General features: G+C 43.1%; 1 protein-coding gene across 1 annotated transcript in view; it reads right to left on the bottom strand.

Annotated features, from left to right (window-relative positions):
- Positions 1 to 16081, bottom strand: part of LOC111152682 (ceramide synthase 3) — a 120619-nt gene extending 104538 nt beyond the window's left edge. Inside the window, exons 1-2 of the mRNA XM_022511249.1 lie at positions 15971 to 16081; positions 8610 to 8710 (exon numbers count right to left, since the gene is read on the bottom strand). The gene's annotated coding sequence lies outside the window, so the exon portion shown is untranslated. The remainder of the gene's footprint in view (positions 1 to 8609; positions 8711 to 15970) is intronic.
- Between the last annotated feature and the right edge of the window lie 5234 nt (positions 16082 to 21315).

Here is a 21315-nt window from a genome sequence, read left to right as displayed (position 1 = left end):
CAAATTGGTAAATATATGTTTGCATATTGATTTGATTAAAATCTGCCCTCCTCCTCAGACTTCAAGATGCAGGACATCCCAAGAGCATCCCTAAGTTGGCATACTGTAAGGGCACAAAGAGTTAAGTGCTCAATAGATATTAAGGGAAGTTAGTATATAGCACAGTGGTCAAGTCCAAGAATTTGGGAATCCAGACTGCCTGGGTTCAGGGCCTCGTTTTGACACTCCAAGAACTGTGTGCCCTCGGACAGCTAACTTAATATCAGTTTCTTCATCTACAAAACAGGTGATAACTGCACCTCTCTGATAAGGTTGTTAAAAGGGTTAAGTGAGTAACTATCTGTTAATCACTTTGTCACAATCCTGTTAAATAATCGATTGGAGTCAAGGTCTTAAATACCATTTGCCCTTCTAAAGAGAAGAGCAAAACGAACTTTTAGGTCCCAAAATTCTGTAACTGACACCTGTTAAATTAAAAGAAGTCATTTAAAAATAATATACAGTGCTGTGACTTAGTTAAAATACTTACATTTTAAAAAAGCCTAAATGATACAGCCGCTTAGGGTAACAAATTTTAGGAGTCACTAAAATATTCAAACCTACCTTGGAATATATATGAAACTGGACAAAAAATATATTTAGGCTATAGCTAATAAATAATACTTCAATGTTCATAATAATGATTGTTTTAAAAATCTGGAATATTTAAGTCCATTTTGAAATGTTAACTCTATTCAATAACATTCAACTAATATTAAAAATTATATTTACCAACATGCAAAATGTTTAGACATGTAAAAAAATTCAAAATTATATCTACACTTTAATTATATGATGGTATATGATTTCATTTTTTTTAAAAGATTTATTTATTTGACAGAGAGAGACACAGCGAGAGAGGGGAACACAGTGGGAGAGGAGGAAGCAGGCTTCCCACAGAGCAGGGAGCCCGATGCGGGGCTTGATCCCAGGACCCTGGGATCATGACCTGAGCTGAAGGCAGACACCTGATGACTGAGCCACCCAGGCACCCCTGATTTCATTATTATGCTACTTTATACATATACATCTAAATGTGTGTGTGTGTGTGTGTGTGTGTGTGCGTGCGTGCACGTGCACATAAAGGCAAACCAAAGGAAACCTGAAAAAAGGGTAAAATCCTTAGTGTTGAAAATTTTTAAATTATTTTTACTGCTGAAAATTTGTTACTGTTGATCCAAAATTAGGAAAATTAATAATTGATTTCTTATTAATGACTCAAGTCAACAAAGGTACATTTTGTTCTAAAAATCATACTCTCATCCAGTCCAGCCCTATCGATATGAAGAAGGAGTCCCAGGGAAATACAGGTGCCTTGTCCAAGCAAATCCAGGAAAGCCAGTGTTTTCCCAATACACACACAGCTGCTCCTTACTAAGACGTGTTACTAAGGTGATTTATTTTGCATTAACATTTTGAGAGAGTAATTTTTCATGTAAATGTTTCATATACAAAAGCTAATAGCTGATTTGAAGGAAGGCAAGTTTGTTACCTACACAAAACTTCTCCCAGCCTTCTTCTTATACATGCAAAAGCTAACTCCAGAATCTTTTGTATTCTAACAATTTCAAAGAAAATCAAATGTGCTTCCATAGTCACTAGAAAGATAGGATCTTGAGGCCATCTATAAACTGACTTCAGGGGTGCCTGGGTGGCTCAGTTGAGTGACTCTTGGTTTCAGCTCAGGTCATGATCTCAAGGTCATGAGATCAAGCAGGGTTGTTGGGATCTACACTTAGTGAAACGGGGGAGCCTGCTTGAGATTCTCTCCCGCTCTCTGCCCCTCCCCCCTCTAAAAAAAACAGCTTTAAACTGACTTCAGATTTTGAAGGTAATAAACATAAGACAGAAAATGCAGTTTAGGGACGCCTGGGTGGTTCAGTTGGTTAGGTGGCTGCCTTCGGCTCAGGTCATGATCCCAGCATCCTGGGATCGAGTCCCACATTGGGCTCTTTGCTCAGCGGGGAGCCTGCTTCTTCCTCTGCCTCTGCCTGCCACTCTATCTGCCTGTGCTCACTCTTGCTCTCTCTCTCTGACAAATAAATAAATAAAATCTTTTAAAAAAAAAAAGAAAAGAAAAATGCAGTTTAAGGAGGCGGTATTCACCAAATTTTCATTCTTCCAGATGCCCCTTTAACTTTATCATGTCTCTGCTGTATCTCTGCCCCAGTTGCTAATTGACAGAGATTGCCAAAGCCCAGGTCAAGGCCAAGAAAGAGGTAAGTTACCAAGAAAGTTTACTTATACTGGCAACATGGGTAGAAACTTGCAGAAAAACAAGTATGACTGAAGTCAGCAGGATATGAAGAAAAGTTACAGAACAGAGAAGTCTTAGAAGGATGTAAACCCTAGGATTTAAAGAGAAGGGACCCAAGCTGATTGGGAGGGACTCTACAAGAAATTTACACAGGATCCACTGTTCATAATTCTGCCTTCAAAGGCAGAATTCCCTCCCCCCTCTTGTTTTTTTAGTTAAATTTAGAAGTCAACAATGTAAATTAAGAGTTGGGTAAATAGGCAATGCTGTTGCAATGTAAAGAAATGTTAACCCAATTAGCATCACGTCAGCATCTCCTTTCCAGTTGCTATTAAATATTTTGCTCCTCTTCACCAAGTCCTTCCTCACAAGCTCTCCTCCCTGGCCTGGTGAGTCACACATCTTGCTCCACAAATTACCCTGTTATTAGTCTCAGGGACAAGTGAGTGATGTAGGCAAGAGCTAGGGGGCTGGGAACCTTGCTGACAGTGACTCACTCCCAGAGGAGCCTGAAGAGAGGCCCTGATTCTGTCTCAGTTCTCCCATCTGAGAGGCGAGAGGACTGGTCTAGAGTCTGTAGAGCCCTCCTGGGGACCGCTGAAGGGTGCTACAGAAGGCTTCCTGCCAGTTAGTCCCAGATAAGAAGAGTCAGCAAGATTGCCATACATATATATATATATATATATATATATATATATATATATATATATTGCAAGCCTGTAATTGATGAATGAAATCCAAAATGGAAAAAAAAAAAGCAGTCCTTCACATACCACCAAATTTGAGGAAGAATTATGGCTTTAGAGTCAGAAAGCCCAAGTCTGAGCCCTAGCCTTGCCTCTTAAAACTAGATGAACTTGGGGGGTGGGGTGGCACCTGGGTGGCTCAGTCGGTTGGGTGTCAGACTCTTGATTTTGGCTCAGGTCATGATCTCAGGGTCATGAGATCAAGCCTCATGTCTGGCTCCATGCTCAGCATGGAGTCCTCTTGGGATGCTCTCTCTTCCTCTCCCTCTGTCCCTCCCCCTGCTCTCTCCCTCCCACCTCCCTCTCTCTAAAATAAATACATAAATCTTAAAAAAACAAAAGCCCACATAACTAAGTGAACTTGAGCAACTCAGTCTCTCTGAATCCTTTGCTAGCTCCCTTGCTCAACGGTGCTAATTCCACCTTCCACAAAGACCTGTTGCAGATGGAGAGTGATTCATAATGTGGAAATACCTGAACGCAGTAAGGGGCCAGATCTATGTTACAGAGTCATGTTATCTTGTTATCTTCACCTTATTGGGTCTGGGCAAGACTCCCGATGTCAGGCTGGTTTAAATAGTAAGATTAAATGCTCAGTTTAAAAAGATTTCCCAAGGGAGAGTAACGGGACACCCCTGTCCCTTCACAGAAGCATCCTCCCCATGGTCTCCCCATCTCTCACTGTGGGGAAAAGATAACTGGCTTCATGACACAGACAAGGCGAACATAAACAGAAAACCTAAGAACAGACTTGGACAGACTGTACTACACAATGTCATCTAGTTCAGACCTTTCAGACAATCAGACTCACCTGGGGTGATACCCAGGCCACTCCCCACAACACCTTGGGGTGGAATTTCTGGGACATGACACGTGGGAACCCAAGACCCAGTGGCTTCTCAAGGAAAAGGGGTTTGGGGCTCTGAATGCCCAATCTCAGCCCTTTCCAGCTACCTGAGCTAGAAGAGCATGTGACTTTCTTCCCAGCCTTGAATTCCTCATCTATAAACTAGGAATGATATTTTCTATTTCTGTACAGCCCCAATCGGGATTAAATAAGGTCATGTGTCTAAATCACTCTGTAACTTGGGGCATATGGTGAGTGCGTTAGGACTGTCACTATTTACCTTTCCTCATCAATGGCACCACGGACCTTGAGGTGGCCCAGCACTCAGCCCTCATTCACTGATTCCTACAGTCCCCTAGTCAGTGGTAAGGTCGCCTGGACTGAGTGTCGGAAAGGCTGCAGCTTTTCTGAGGGACGAGTGCGATCACCTGACAGGGTAACTCATTTCCTCAGTGACAGCAGGATTTCTTTAGTCACTGGAACCCAACATGGGCAGTATCACCAAAGGAATAATTTTACGAAAGAGAGGAAAACCTACAGAAGGGTGTGGGGCCGCATCTTGATCGAGAAGGAATTTCGAACACCCCTCTCACAGATGAGGAGGAGGCCAAGTTTCTTTTAGGGAAGGACTTGGGCACACTGATGAAGCAAGCCCCAAATTTCAATGTTTTAAAAATATATGCTTATGTAATAGTTAAAGGCAGGGTTTCCGGTCGCATAGCCTGCTGCCCCCTCAGAATGAAGCAGTCTTTGGAAAAGAACGAGATGACAAAGATTCTAGTAATCTTTAGGTGAGGGTGAGATGCGGTGGGCAGGGGAGCCTCCAGGAGAGGGCAAGAAAAAAATTTGCAATTGCTGCTTCTCAACAGTTTTCTTCATGGACTCTGAAATCATAAACGAAGTTAGAAGGATAAAAGGCAAGATTTCCTTATGGCAAGAACTGTTGGTGTGGGGCTAGGAGAGTAGCACCTGGTAATCGCTGTTTGCTCCTTTGAGTAAATAGGGATGGGTCACCTCCCTTCCTTGGCTGGGACAGCTGCTTCCTCTGTCCATGGCCATTAGTCCTTGCTATTTATTCACCATAGGAAAATCGTCCCTAAAATCTCAAAACTGAACAGAACGAGTCATTCCTGTCCAGTCTTGATCTACTGCAAGAAGCCCCTTAAAGGGGGAAAAAAAAATAACCCCATATGTATAATGCCCAGATTTTAAGTAGATGGGGGAGAGACAGAGACAGACATGGAGAGACAGACAGAGATCAAGAAACATAGAGATAGAGACTTAGGTAGGACATATGTGAATTCTATCTAGAACACAGGGAACATATTTCATGTATTCATTTTACTGGTTTTTTTAAAAGATTTTATTTATTTATTTGATAGAGATCACAAGTAGGCAGAGAGGCAGGCAGAGAGAGAGAGAGAGGAGAGGAAGCAGGCTCCCTGCTGAGCAGAGAGCCTGATGCGGGGCTCGATCCCAGGACCCTGAGATCATGACCTGAGCCGAAGGCAGAGGCTTTAACCCACTAAGCCACCCAGGCGCCCCTCATTTTACTGTTTTTGACTAATGATTAAACCCATGGCTTCAAATGTAGAGCTATTTTGCCTGCAAAAGTGAAAGGAAAACATCCTGGGTATATTGTATGAAAATGTAACATATTTAAAAGTAAAAATTTCGGGGTGCCTGGGTGGCTCAGGTCCTTAAGTGTCTGGCTTCGGCTCATGATCTCGGAGTCCGGGGATTGAGCCTCCATCAGGTTCTGTGCTCAGCGGGGTGTCTGCTTGTCCTTCTCCCTCTTCTTTGGCGCTTCTCCTTCTGGTCCCTCCGTGCCCCCACCCTCTGATAAATAACATCTTAAAAAAAAAATAAATAAAAATTCCCCTAGATTTCCAAACATTTCAAACATTCTTTCTGGAAGCGTATTCTTAACTTTCTCTCCAATACATTCTTATATAATTCTCATTTCAGTCTCTCTGACTTCCGTCTACCAGAGCAAATCAATGTTATGAATGGGAGAAAACACTGTGCTGACATATACAGTTTCCTACGGCAAGGTCACATCTTGCGCATGGCCAGTTCCTTTTTCCCTGGGGGACATAGGTCGGACATGTGCCAATGTGATTTTTCTGGCTACTCCTCTATTGATCCTGATTTGGGGGTCTCCGGGTTCCTAAGTCTTGTGCTTCTAAGTCTTTTCTCCTTAGGCTAAGATTTATCGGCTATTTTCTCAAAGTTTTTTCTGCCAAGAAACACAGTTAGCAGAAGTTCTCCTGGGAATAACCGGTCTGCATCGGGTGAGGCGGGACCGCGTGTGATCCTAGAGAAGGGACTGGAACAGAGATAACCCACAGGACAGGCGCCGGCTCCACGTGCTGTTGGAGGGGAGTCAAAGTTCCTCCTCCCTGTGGTTCCAGTTAGCGAAATTTCAGTATGGATGTCTCTTAAAGTCCTTGTCAAAGGAAGGCAAGCTCTGAAAGCAAGCCAGTGTGAATGGAAGGATATTCAACAGCAAGCATCCCAGGTGCAAGTAATGTCCAAAACATAGAATGGATGACTCTAACCTTGCATCCAGTCTCTTGAAATATACCAAGAGATGCCTAGCGGAGCCTCAACGAAGTCCTTCTGTTCAAGCAGGAGAGGGAGAGCCCTGCGTGCTTCTCTTCTCTGCCCAGTAAAGCTGTTTCTTAGTAAATTTGTCTTCCTGGTAGTTTACAAGGTCGGGAATGTTACTCAGCTGCCACCTTATGAAATCTGAGCCATTTCAACTTTGCCATGCTGTTAGGTGGAGGTTTCCAGGGCGTGGTGGTAGGACAGGAGTCACATTTACATATTCCACAGCAATTCTGAAATGCTCAGCCTCTGTCGCTCTGTCATGCATCAGTCAGTGATTTCGTTAAGCACCAACTGTGTACTGAGGGAACGCAGTTTCAGGCCCAGGAGCAGCCCTACCCTTTCACCCTGGCCTTGTTTGAAAAAGACCCCAGTCTGGCCTTGCTCTGGTTATACCTCTCTCCCACTGGCTGAGGAGTCCATAGACCCAAAACTGCAAGCTGACCCACACACCATACCCCCTTTCTAGACTTGTTAGGGGTACCTAGGACCCTAGAATTCCCTGCCTGACACCTCCAAATTCTCTTTAAGGCCTGCATGGATCCTTCCCCAGGTCTGTCCTCTGAAAAATGACAGCACAGTATACCCCTAGGCCTGGGAATGGCCAACAGGAGACTGTTGGGCAGAAGATGAAAAGACTCACACTTGGACACATACACAGAGGTGTCCGCACACACGGGCACTGGGGCTTCAAGCCAAGCAGGACAATTCTGGGGCTGAGAAGTGGGATAGGGTCAGGCTGAGAGCCAGACAACTCCACATGTCCTCTTGCCTTGGGGCCTGAGGGATAAGCCTGTTCACAGGGACTCACCATAGGTCTGGCCACTCTAGAGGCCCCAGGAATTCTGGAAGCCAAAGACAGATTCAGGCTGAGCAGCCACCAGAGGGGCTGGTAGCATGACAGAGACAGAAATCCACAGGTAACTTCCGACCGGTCCAGCTGAATCGCTCCTCCCCAGAGAAGGCAACCTCTTTGTTAGCAGAAAGTGGTTTATTCACCCGGCTCCCCTAAGCTTCCCCGCCACCAGCAGGTTACCACTTCACTATAGAAAGCAGGTGGGACAATACATTTGTGATCAATGGAGTTTGTGTTTGGTAAGAAGGTGTAGAAGAGTAGAAGCTAAAAGGTGGGGGTGGGGTTGGGCCTTTGTCAGGAACCCCTTCTGCATTCTCCACTGATCCACTGCGGATTGGTTAGGTAGGCGGTGGGGTGAAGGCCCATGCCAGCGAGCCCTGTTGGTGCAGGGAAAGGGTCAGGGACATGATTCAGAGGCCCAGCGGCTGTGCTACCTGCTTTCGCAGCTGTAAACTGGGAATAAAAGCACTGTCTCTTCACAGACCGTTTCGAGGTGACGATTACAATGGTAACTAATAACCAGCATGTCTATACAATGGACACAGTTTCTTTCACCAGCATTCCCTCATTGTATCCTCACCACAATAATAATTATTTATGCCCCCAATTCACACATGCAAAGAGAAGTTGAGAGGGATCAAGGGACCTGCTCCAGGTGACACAGCCCGACCAAAGTTAGGTGCTGGGCTAAAAATCCTCCTTCTCCTTACAGGACTTGATTTTTGTCTTTCATCCATATTTGTGAACATGTGCTATCATGCAAGTCATCATTTCTGATTGTCACTTTTGATGACTTTGAAGACATGTGCTTTTCAAAGCCTGTTTCTCACAAGGAAGAGCCTGGAAGCTGGAAACCTGCAGGACAGGCGGAGCTGACTCTTCCTTCCAATTAGAAGCGGGGCTTGGGGTAAAGGGCACGGTCAAGGTTGGGGGGGCAAGATGGAAGCACAAACAAGGCAAATACCAACTAAGCTTGGGAGATCTTCATCGCCTGGTGCTGTCAGAGGAAAATGTCACTCAACATCCCTCCTCTCAAAAAGAGAAGATCTACAGTATATCATAGAGAATAACACGGAATTTGCCTTGCCCAGAACTCCGCTCCTTCCCAGAACACAGAAAACAATATCATATAATAATAAAGCTTTGGGGCACAGATATAGTTTACCAAGATCACAGTTAAGACAACACAGTAGAGGTAAAATAAGATAAAATAAAATAAATAAAATAAAATAAAACGTAAATAACAGTAATTACCTTGAGTATATAGGATAGCTTTCTGTGAAGAAATTCAAGTACTGTGTGTATAGGTATGTGGAGATATATGTAAAAGTTTCACCTTTCCTTTCACAACATCCCTGCAGAAGCAGAAAAGGGAAACATAATTAATAGGCTATACAATGATACCTGTAACTTTCCTTCTGGCTCTAAAATTCGAAGTCACAGTTACAAACCAGTGGCCAAATTTGGTACAGGTGGAACTGGCCCTACGAATCGGTTTCGTTTGATTTGGGGAGTGTTTTAACATAATTTGCACTGATATCTAAAATTCAGGAATTTTCACCAAAAAATCCAGAGTCACAGCTTCACTTGAAAACAATAACAACAAAACAAAACAAAACAAAAAAACCCAGAAGATCTGGCAGTAATCACAAGACATGCGGGCCTTAATTGAGGCGTAAGCTTCATCAACCAGCCCACTGCTCATTTCGGTTACCTGCCCGGGCTTCTAAAGCATTAACGTTATAATTCCTTACGCTTCTAAGATTCATCAATGGGAATTATGTCCTTAAAGTCAGTGCAACTTAAGTAAAGACAGTAAGAGCACAGCCTCGAGTAGTGATTACAGTTCTATCAGCACACGGGTCTTGGAAGAGCCACTTGTGACTCGTTAGTGCCCTGGTTCTCCCTGCTGGCTCTCTAGGGGGACTACCTGGAAAACATTTTTAAGCCATGCTCTCGCCTGATTCAGAACACCTAAGTCAGGACCTCTGAAGGTGTCGTCCTGACATCAGCATTGTTATCATTGCTTAACAGACATATTCATTAAAGTCCAGCATGCCGACGGTAGAGCAGCAAATCCCAGAAGTAAACACACCTGTGTTAGAACCAGCAACCAGACCAAGAAGCGGGACACTAGCAGCACCCCAGGGCCTGCACTGCGTCTCTGCCCAGTCGCTACCCACTTCCTCCAACTATCTTCGCCTGACCTCTAACACCGTGGACTCACGTTGCCTGTTCTTGAACTTCGCACGATCGGAATCACACTGACGGCATTCTTTTGCCTCCTTTCCGTCAGCAGTTGCGACTGAGACAATAGCCAGGCTGACGTGTGTGTAGGAGCTGACTCATTTTCACTGGGGGTTGGTGTTCCATGGTACGACTATACCACAACCTCTTTTTCCATTCTCCAGTTGAGGGAAATTGGGGTTTTCTGAAATAAGGCTACTCTCTGTGAACATTCTTGACCGTGTCTTTGGTAAACACATGTCCACGTTTCTATAGAGCAATGGAAATGCTAGGTCATGGGTATATATACACAATTAACAGACCCTGTTGACCAGTCTTCTAGAGATGTGTGGATTTACATGCCCACATCTGTGTGAGAGTTCCAGCTGTATCACATTCTCACCAACAAAACTACTGTCTACCTTTCACATTTTAGCCTCTCTGGTGGGTGTGCAGTGATATTTTACTGTGGTTTTGACGTGCATTTCCCTAATGACCGATAAAGTTGAGCACGTTTCATGCTTCTTGGCCATTTGGATATGTTCTTTTGTGAAGCCCCTATGTAAATGTCTTGCCCAGTTTTCTATTGTGTTGGTCCATCTTTTCTAATGGGCTTGTTTTTTTATTCTGGATATGACTCCTCCTTGTTTATATGTATGGCAATGTCTCCTTCCCTTCTGCAGCTGGCCTTTTACTCTCTTAATGGTAAGATTTGATGGAAAGAAATTATTAGTTTTAATAGAGTCCAATTTGTAGATCTTTTTCATATGCTAGTACTTTCTGCACCTTTTTTAAAAGGTGATTTTTTAAAAAAATCACTGCCCATCCCAAGGTCATTAATCCATCCTATTTTGTCATCTAGAATGATGCTGTCCAATAGAAAAATAGCGGGAGCCGAATATATAATTTAAAGTTTTCTTGTATTAAAAAGGAAAAAAAAAGTGAAATTCATCTTAGTAATGTATTTTATTTAACCCAACACATCCAGAATATTATCATTTCAACATACAACCAATATAAATATTATTACTGAGACATTTTGAATTCTCTCTCTCTACAGTCAGGTTTTGAAATCTGCTGTGCGTTTTGCACTTAGAACCTATCTCTAGTGGCTCAGCCATGTTTCAGGGACTCAGCAGAACAGCGGCTGCCATAGTGGACAACACAGATCTAGAAATTATAGTTTTACCTGCCAGTTTTATTTTCCACATCGACATTAACATTCAGATATGTATATACCTTTTAAAATTTTATTTATTTGTTTATTTTAAAGAGAAAGTGTGTGTGAGTGTGTGTGCATGAATGAGAGAGGGGCAAAAGGGGGAGGAGGAGGGAAGGGGAGAAAATCTCAAGCAGACTCCCCAGTGAGCACTGAGCCCCATGCGGGCCTGGATTTCATCACCCTTGAGATCATGACCTGAGCCCAAACCAAGAGTCAGATGCTTAACCAATTGAGCCACCCAGCACCTCAGTGTATATAAATTTTGAGGTTAGAATCAAGACTCAGGTGGTTTTTTTTTTCCATCTGTATATTCAAATGACTGTCCTTTCTGTATAGTATCAATGTTATCATAAATCAAAGGTCCAAACACATGGAGGCTTATTTCTAGAACCTCTAGTCCATTTCCTTGGTCAACCATGCTTTTGGCATTTAGCATTTTTTTTTTTTAGTTCCCTAGTTAATTCTTACATTCAGCCAGTATTGAGAACCAAGAGGTCACAAAATTTGTCCATAGCTATGACAAGAAATTTTATAGAGAGGAGCGGAATGGAATAGAAGAGAAAACATTGATATGTGCAGTATTATTTCATGAAACTTTTATTTCCACTAGAGTGTGTGTGTGTGTGTGTGTGTGTGTGTTTCTAAATTGAGATCTAAGGAGTATTTCTTACCATCAATGATTGTCCAAAAAACAGTTTAAAATCCACGACAATAGTGTCATCTGTGGAGTAATTACTTGGGAAAATCAGCTTGCATATTATTCTATAGTCATCATCTAGAAATGCTCTGAAGTTTCACTCTTACACAACTGGTGATAGACCAGACCTCCACACAAAGCAGATCTCCATTTGAAACAAGTCAGGGAAAGCCAGTTACGGCTGGTGGAACAGGAGGAGCTCATTAGAAAGCCTGTGACTTTGACCCAAAGAGGAATATGATAATGAGTTCGTGATGTAAACATTGCAAATGAAAATTGCTAATCTGCACAATTTGAAATTTGTTCAGCGTCAGTGGATTTTAGGTTTCTCAAGTTTTAATTGGATGTCAAACAAGAAAACAAAATTTGAGGGGAAGAAATTAAAGCCATTTTAGTTATTAAATGATGTTAAGTAACCTTTCTTATTGAAGAAAATGCTCTCAGAGTATTTGCTTGAATCTTGAAATGCTTATTTAATTTTCAGCCTACGTCAAGGTCAATCTAATCAACAACAATTTATTGACTCTCCACTAAAATATGTCTGGCAAAGGAATCAAAATGACAGAAATAGACTTTGTTCTTGCTTACAAGAACTCTATGGAGAACAATGGATTGTGGCATATGATTTTCCCTTCTCTTAGAACATGGATATAGTAAATAAAAATGATTTGAAGCCCCTTAATGTAATATTTTCTCTTTCCAATCAACCTAAATTCATGCCTTAGCTGTGATTTTTATAGTTTTCCCATTGAGAGGGAAAGGAGAAATGTATTTGGTGGTCATTTTGTAATATATACAAATATTGAATGATTATGTTGTGTGCCTGAAACTCAAATCGTGTCCTCCATCAATTATACCTCAATTAAAAAAATTAAAAAGCTGGGGACCTGTTTTCATTTCTCCCTTCTCCAGTCCTAATGACCAAATGTCCCGTGTTTCAGAAGGCACAGCTACAAGATGGAAGGAGACAGAGCCATCTATGACAGGAAAAGAAATAAAGTTGGGTGCACACATACACAATATTATATGTATCTTTTGGTTTTGTTTTTATATTGTGCACCAGCACATGAAGTGTGTATGTGTGTGTGTGTGTGTGTGTGTGTGTGAGAGAGAGAGAGAGAAAGAGACTACGTGGGGTATGTGTGTATCAATCCTAAACAGACAGATTTGGATACTTTCAATAAATATTTCCATTTCTTGCTTTCATAAAGATATAATTCAGAGATCAGTAAAAAGGAAACTTTCCATGAAATCAAAACTTTCATAAACCAAACACCAACTATGTTAGGCCTCTGGTCTGTTCAGTTACTCTCCTTAAGAATGCAGCATGAACCCCTCCCACAGACTCTCCAGTGACCAGGTGGGAAAAAAAACTTAAAAATAAAATAAAAAAATAAATGATTACTAAAGTGAACCAAACCCCTTTAACTTTACGTTTGAGGGGAATTTGGACACACAGTTTAAGAAATTTTAAATTCTCATACTTAGGAAGGGTGACATTTGTTTCAAGGTCACCGAAGCCAAATTAGTGCGCTCAGACTTTAAGGTATAATAATAATGAAATTTGGGAATAACTCTTTTGAAAACACAATGATTGCTACAGTTTATTTACAATCAAACATCTGTCTACCATCACCAAAAGCCCTGTGGAGAATTTTGGCTGTTAAAATGTACAAGGTCAAAGATTCTTAATATCCCCCATTCACTTGCTATTTGAGGATTTTATACCTAAGCCCTAGTTTATTTTAATTAGGTTTTTAGCTTGGTTTATGTTCTCATCACTTAAAAAAAAACCTCCACAAGACGAAATTTTAAGGTAATATGTAGGATAGGACCCCTACAATGATGAGATTGATTGTTTCATAGGGCTTAGGAAAATAAGTCTCTTTACTTTACACAGACTTCTTTCATAGTGCTAATTGTCTGGTCCGTGTAGGGTGTCCCAAAGATGTCTTCAATCATTCTGGGCCATGTAGGACCTGGGCCATGTAGGACCAATAAGGCTGGTGTTCTGGGTGTACAGGTGTTTCTAAGAGAAGGGAGACCTGCATTTGATTCCAAAGGGAGCTCCCTTGTGTTCCTTTAATCTCTCTGCCATAATCTGCAGTTGATCAGGATTCAAAGTTAGGGACAGATCGCCAAAACACCATTCTTGATGCCAACTAGCCCATTTGATGAACTTGACTATAGGCCCTTGGCCAGTAAATAAGCCAATTGCTCTTATCCAAATCCATTTTTATAAAGGTGTATTATCTCCAGTTCAATCTTTGGGCTACATCCCTAAATTCACATTGGGGAGGTCTTGGAAAGCCCAAGGCTGTTGTACAGATGGCCTGGAGCCCAGGGTAAATGAATGGTTGCCCCACTACTCTCTGTGTTTTATGAGACCTTGGAGCCAGACCCTCCCCCCATGCACAGCCTGCCGGTAGTGCCTTGGGGGCCCAAGAAAACTCCAGTGAACTCTGTGTGTGTGTGTGTGTGTGTGTGTGTGTGTGTGTGTGAAAGAACGCATAAAAACATATCTTTCCTATAACCGTGCAATGATTCGTACAACAAATGACCCTTGAGAAAGAGGTATCTGTCGTCCTTGCCTTTTGCCTGATTTTACTATGCTCTGGGGGACTCCTAACACAGGATGCTCACTGCTCTGCTTCAGGGGGTGTGTCAAAGCCAGATCGGCTCCGCCATAGAGGACCTAAATAATCACAAGCTGATTCCCCAAGGAAGTCAGTGACACTATGCGAGACTAAACCAGCACCCGTCAGCCCCCGTGAGGGCAGAGTCTTGTCTCCCTCGATCACCGCTGTTACCCCCTGAGTACAGAAGAGGATCTAGTTCACCGGAGGCATCAGCAAATAACTGGAGAAATGAACACTATACGTATCGAAAGCCTACCATTTGTCAATCATCCAAAAGTCTCTTTCTGTTGCTTCTAACAAATGGCCCTGTGGGATGGATATTTGAATAATTAGCTTATAAATAAGGAAACTTGAGGTTTGAAGAATTTCACTGACTCGCTGAGGTCACACAAACAGTAAACAGAAGGCAGGGATTCAAATTTAGATCTGTTTTCCTTTCTAGCCCATGTTCTGTCCACCACACCATGCCTTCACCCCAGGAGAAGCAAATTATAGACTGACCCTCAGTGTTTTGCTCTAAGATACTGAGTTAGCGTATTTACATATTATGGGTTCGGGAACCCCTCCGCATGACAAGGACTCTGAAGGGCTGAGAGAACAGAAGAGGAATAGGGAGGGCTCCAATCTCGTATTTCTGTGTGCGAAAGGCTACAGAATTTGGGTTTCCTCACTTCCCTGCTCTGCCACTGTACCTCTCACCAAACCCAAATGTCCTCATCTGAGAGCTGCACAACATGAGTTCTCTCTCACTGAATTAACTGGGAAATGCATTTATGTACAGCAAGGACTCCATAAGTGGAGATTATTACTAACCCAGAATTATGTAGATTATTACCAACCCAGAATTATCTTCAAACTCATGCCAATTAATTTGATTGTTTTTAGAAACGGCAGAAATATTTTTAGAGGGGAGACTATACAAGTATTACCTGTTTTCCCCTTAAAGAATTTACCCCTTTGTCTAGCAAATTCTACTGATGAAATTTGAAGTGGCAACCCCTTTAAAAAAAAAAAAAAAGGCTTGTAGGGGAAGAGGTATGAAGGTGCTGTTTAAAGTCAGAACCCTCACTCGTGGTACAGAAGGCACTGGAATAGTACGGATTAATGAATCAATGAATATGCATCGTCTGGTGAGTCCCCCAAGTTTCTTTCCCTCCCCCTGTGTGTAAGGCTTTCTAGCAAATAAACTTGCCTGAAAGAACATCCTGGCTAAACATATACGCTGGTTAGAAAAAAAGAAAACTATTGTGTTTCTCTCCCTGAGGCCGAAGCTGTAGAACTAATCAGCTAATGTCTTCTGAACACAGCATGGAGACTGTCTCGCTCAAGATAGAGCCAGCTTAGGAGAGTCTGCCGCTGTTAGGCGAGCAAGTCCTGCCTTGTTCCACATTTAAGACATTCTGACGTGGTCTGAAATGGCCTTGGCCATGCCACCCGGAGATCTGCGGTCACTCTCTTCATTTCTCCTTCCTCATAAACCGGGCTGTGCCGACGGAGGGCTCAGCCTCCTGTGATTCCACAGGCTGAACAATCCTGCCTAGTCCTACAATGAAGCTGTTTCAACTCGCCACAGAGCAAGTGCTACAGGTCAGAGGAGAAGTTTGGCCCCAGCATTTGCTCCACGACTGAATGCTTCTGAAGTCAAACTCATCAGGCGATGGGCTTCAAAACTCTTTTTTGTGTATCTCTCCCTGAAGAGCAGACCAAAAATGATCATTTTGAACATCTCTCTCTCTCTCTCTCTCTCTCTCACACACACAGTCAAGGCCAACGTGGCCAACGTGGTCTGAGCATTCTCAAATTGTAACAACATCAGTGAAATGGTGCCTACCTTCCAGAAACTTCAGTACACAAAAGATGCCCCTTGCCTGTGAAGAGCAGTCAGAGCCAGTCAGCCTCGTTCTCATCAGAGAGCAACACACCTCATCTCTGCGTAAGCTCTCAAATTCTTTCAGAGAGACCCACCCTCTAAAGTTGCACGTCTAGATTTCTGACTGAGGGCGATGGGTGACGTGAGGCAAAGCTACTGGATGGCACCTTCTGGTTCTTCCTGATGGGATGTTGCTTCCTGTTTCACCACTTGGGAGAGGAGAAAACTGGAGTTCAGTCAGACGCGGGATTACAAATGCATGAGTTGCCTCACCTTGTTGGTTCTGGTGTACACAGCCATTAGCCAACTACGGAACAAAATGGTCTCTGCCCTTTGTCCTCCAAGGAAGGGGTTTAGGCGGCGGAGAGAAACCTGAAACACTGTTGACAAGCCCACACTATCATCCGAGTGGGTCTGACAGCCATGGCACTCTCTAGAAGCCTGTGAGTACTGGCGGGGCTCTGTGCTAATGAAATCACCACCACAACCACCACCAGCACGCCCTGAAAACGCATCGACTGAGGAGCATCAGGCCCCGGAAAGGCGACCTCTCTGCCTGGCTCCTGGTAACTCGGGGAATAAATTCCCTTCTTTTGAACCACACCATGCCCTCAAACTGAAAGTCTGGCCCCCTTTTCCTTTCAGAACAGTCAGAGGTAATTCTCTTTGTTTTTGCTTCTGTCAGCCTCCGAGAACAGTCGTCACAGACAATGAAAGACAAACCTGTTAGTAGCAGGATACCAACAGTTGTCCGCCTCTCTGCCTCAAGCACTTCAGTTTCAAAGGCAAGGTTGCCTACAGTGTTTGTTTGAGACGGGAGACCTTTGGGGGCCGTTTCCACTTTTTCTTGCCTGCAGATGAAACCACTCCGGGTGTGGATTATTTAAAGGTGCCTTGACGAGCAAGGAAGCTTCGGCAAGTTGGTTCTTGTACCCCTGGGAGCCAAAGCTCACCTCCCAGGCGGTTCAGCAGCGCCACCCACTCTGAAGGCCCTGATTCAAGGCCCTTCCCATCAACCGACTTCAGCTGCTGAGAGACGTCTCCCTTCTCCTGTCAGCTAATCGATGACAGCAAATTAAAAATTGACTAGAGGCAGAGGGGGAAAGGCCAGTGTCAGACTCCACAGGTTCTCAAGTTTCAATAAGTGAATTCAGTTCGAAGAAGCAGGATTGGTCAAAGCCCATTCGCTAGATGCTTGGGTACTTTCCTCTTGGCCTGTTTTTCTCTTCCCAGACTTTCTTTTCGCCATGAAGGGGTTCTGAAATTTTAAAGCCCCTCTGGCAGGAGGGCTGAACTTCCAGCAGAGTGGTCCCTAAGTGGGGCAGGCTGTGGTTCAGATCCTGTTGCCAGGCGACTATGTACAGTTTCCTGGTCTTCCTCACCACACACTGTGCCTTTCTTGCTCCATCCACCTCCAGCTGCCACCGGACTTACCTTCCTAGTTAAAACTGTTTTTCTTTATCGTGTCTGTCTTCCCCGCTGATAAAGCTCTACCAGTCACCTTTTCCTTATAAGACTCCTTAGCAAGGGAGACTGGTCCCTGGTTACAATCTACCTAGCTCAATACCTCCTCCACGATCAAAAGAATCCCATTATCATTGCCGCACTGAGTCACTGTCAAGGTGTAGTCCCTTTTTCTTCAGGGACAGAGATAAAGATTAACCTGTTGCCCAATCTATGCAACCGAGTGCAGTAGCTGGAGAGATTGAAGTGAGGAATTCTGATGCTTTGTGAGTTATGACCTGGGGGAGCTGTGTTGCTAACACATCAGTCCAGGGTACCTGCCCGTGACCCCTTTACGGAGGACAAATAAATACAAGTATGGTTCTTTCGAAGACTCCTATGGTCATGCCTTTTCCCTTTCCTCTCTCTCACTTGTGCCTCATGATAAATTGATCAGGTCACTGCTAACAGAGGGGAGAGCACCCTGGGAAGCATGACAGAGCAAGAGGCCTGTGTGGGTGTCACTTCTTCTAGGTAATACTTAACTGTCTCATTTTATGAGAAAGGTTTAGAAGCGAGTTAAGGTATTAAATCTGTTGTATGTTTTAGATCCTCATTAATAGAGGTTAAGTTGTTTATGAAATATTAATGATTCAATGAGGCTTTAAAAGTGAACATCACACCTCTGACAATTAAAAGTAGGCAGTTAAGCCTGATATTAGGGGAGCAGAAAGGGCGGCATGACAAAACCCATGGGATTTTATACACAAGAGCAAGCTTGTTACTAAATGTTACTTAAGTGGGTAAGCTTGGAAAATACCTACTGAGTCTTTTTCCAAGAGTAAAACAAGAGAGGGGGAGAAGAGCAGTGAGGACACTTGCAAACCCAGTCGAGATTCTGGAGGACCACTTAAGAACTCACAAGAGAAAAACAGGGTAAACAGGACACGGGAAAATGGCCCTGGGGCCACAGCAGGAAGCTCAGAACTAGAAACTATGTCCAGAGCTCTGTTAGCCAGGAACAGAGGGTACCCGGAGTGTGGACACAGAGGAAAGGGAAGTGGGACGACTTCTGATATTCTAAATGGCATGTTACGTTGCAAACCTCAGGCTAATATTCTAGAGAAGCAAATATAAGTTTGATGGAATTGACCTGCTTTTACCTCCAAGGAGCAAATCCCTTCCGAGAAATTTAGTGAATACGCTTTGGGCCATATTGATCGTAACCTAATGAGTCTGATTTGGGAGGCTTTTATGAACAAAACCTCTGTTTTCTGATAGTGCTTGGTCTTATCATTTTCACAGACTTTTCCAATAGACAGAAATGTCAAGTCAAAATGCTACCAAGCTGCATATTCCTTAAATAGGTGTGTGGAGAATCTCCTATGGGATCTAACAAAACAAACCAATGACTTCACACATGCCAGGAATCTGAAGACTACATCTTCTTGACATAAAAATCTCCCCCGATGATTTGCCTGAATCCCCACAATGGATGACAGATTGTAGACATAGCTCGGAAATACTGCAGGCTTGGTTCCGGACTACTGTAATGAAATGAACATCTCAATCAAGCTAGGCAAGGAATTTTTTGGCTTCCTAGTGCGTATGCAAGTTATCTTTAAACTATACTGTAGTACATTAAATGTACAATTGCATTATATCTAATAAAATGTGTATTTTAATTTTAAAATACCTTATTGCAAACAATAGGTTAACCATCATCGGAGCTTTTAGCAAGTCCTAATCCTTTTGCTGGCGGAGGGTCTTGCCTCCATGTTGATGGCTGCCCACTTATGAGAGTGGTGATCTCCGAAAATAAGACAGCCGTGAAGTCGGCCGCATCGAAGGCCTCTTCCTTTCACAAACCATTTCTCTGTAGCATGTGATGCTGTTCGGTAGCTGTAGAACTTCTTTCGAAATTGGAGACAATCCTCTCTCACCCTGCGGCTGCCTTATCAACAAAGTTTATGTCACATTCTAAATCCCTGGTTGTCATCTCGCAGTGTTCACAGCATCTGCCCCAGGAGTAGATCCCATCTCCAGAAACCACTTTCTTTGTTCATCCCTAAGAAGCAACTCTTCATTCATTCATGTTTGGTCACGCGATGGCAGCCGCTCCGTCCCACCTTCGAGCTCCACTTCTAATTCTCATTCTCCTGCTGTTTCCACCACATCTGTAGTTACTGACTCTGCTGAGGTCTCGAACTCCTAGAAGTCATCCATGAGGGTGGGAGTCAACTTGTTCCAAACTCCTGTTCACGTTGATACTTGGACCTCTTCCTGTGAGTCACAAGTGTTCTTTGTGCCCTATAGAATGATGAATCCTTTTTGCAAGGTTTTTCAGTTTACTTTGCCTAGATCCAGCAGAGGGATCCCTACCTGCGGGAGCGAGAGCCTTATGAAATGTGTTTCTTAAGTAATAAGTCTTGAAAGTTGAAATCACTCCTTGATCCATCGGCTGGAGGACGGATGTTGTGACAGCAGGCATGAAAACAGCGTTAACCTCACTGTCCACCTCCATCAGAGCTCTTGGGTGACCAGTTACATTGTCAACAAGCAGTAACATTTTGAAAGGAATCTCTCTTCCTGGGTGGTCAGTGTCAACAGTGGGCTTAAAATACTTTGTAAACCCTGTGGTAAACAGCTATGTTGTCATCAATAAGTCTTAGTTAAGGCTCTGATAACACTCCTTCCCCCTGTGTTTTAAGCTGTATGTACCTTCTGCTGCTGCTCTTCCTCCTTCCATGGTATTTTCATTCCTTCAACAATCACTTATTGAGCACCTCCTATGTGCCTGAAAATAGGGAAATCACAGTGAACAAGGCAGCGATGGTCCCTGCTTTCTAGCTACTTAGAGTCTCCAGCCATGGCTAAGGCTGGAAAGGCAAGCATGTTCCCTGAATGTCAACAGCCTCTTGTTGAGCCCATCCACAGGTCCGCTGGGCTACACAGCACGTGCTGGGGTCTAACACTTCGGAAGACACCAAAGGGAGTATGAGCAAAGTACCACACACCACGTTGATTATTAAGGGTCCTTCATGCCTTCTCCTGAGACCTCACATCAAGAAAAATCAGCCCCCCCCCTTTTGACCACTTTTACATTGGGCTGGTTTTGAATTCAAAACTCAGATGTCCCATAAGTTGTTTCACTATTGGGTGCTGTCTGAAAGGGTTGAATAAGATGGGATGATTTCCATTCCTTTACACAACAGATGTCTCATGATAGAGCTACACCTGTCAAATATTAGTTTCTCTTTAAAGAAACTGGGTACGAAAGTCAAGTTTCACTAAAAATGAATGATACACGTCACCGAATGCTTACATGAATAACGGATAATTTTCATTCATTCACACGTTTATGGAGCTCCTACCAGAGCGGTTTTGACACCAGTAAGTATGGTTACAATAAAAATAGTTTGCTTGATCATATTAAACTGTCTGCAAGGCCCATTTGCAAAATAGAATACCAGCCATTTATAATTAAGTTTCTGGGCTAAACTTTAAAGGATATTATTGTATGCAGGGAAATTAGTCGCAACAACTCTCGTCCAAACTTTTTGTTATTTACACTCTTAAAAATAAAAAACAACCAACCACCCATTCAACAAACAAATGCAAATACAAAATATGAAAATAAATTATTCTACTAAGCACTAAGGGCTTCAGGTGTTAGTTAAATTTAAAAAAAATATTTTTTCAAAGCTGAAAAGAAGACTGTCTGATTGTCAGTAATAATCAATACCACTTTGGCCTCAGATATGCTCTGTATCAAGGTCCTAAGTTTTTGGAGACAGTAACATAGCAACTAGAACCAAACAGAAACTCTTGGGCAATGAAACTTCATTATTGGGTTTCAGCAG

Source organism: Enhydra lutris, unplaced genomic scaffold (genome assembly GCF_002288905.1).
Source record: "Enhydra lutris kenyoni isolate GAN:26980312 unplaced genomic scaffold, ASM228890v2 scaffoldscaffold29, whole genome shotgun sequence".
NCBI lineage: Eukaryota > Metazoa > Chordata > Mammalia > Carnivora > Mustelidae > Enhydra > Enhydra lutris.
The sequence above is the reverse complement of the archived record's forward strand: the minus strand, read 5'-3'. Positions and strand labels throughout refer to the sequence as shown.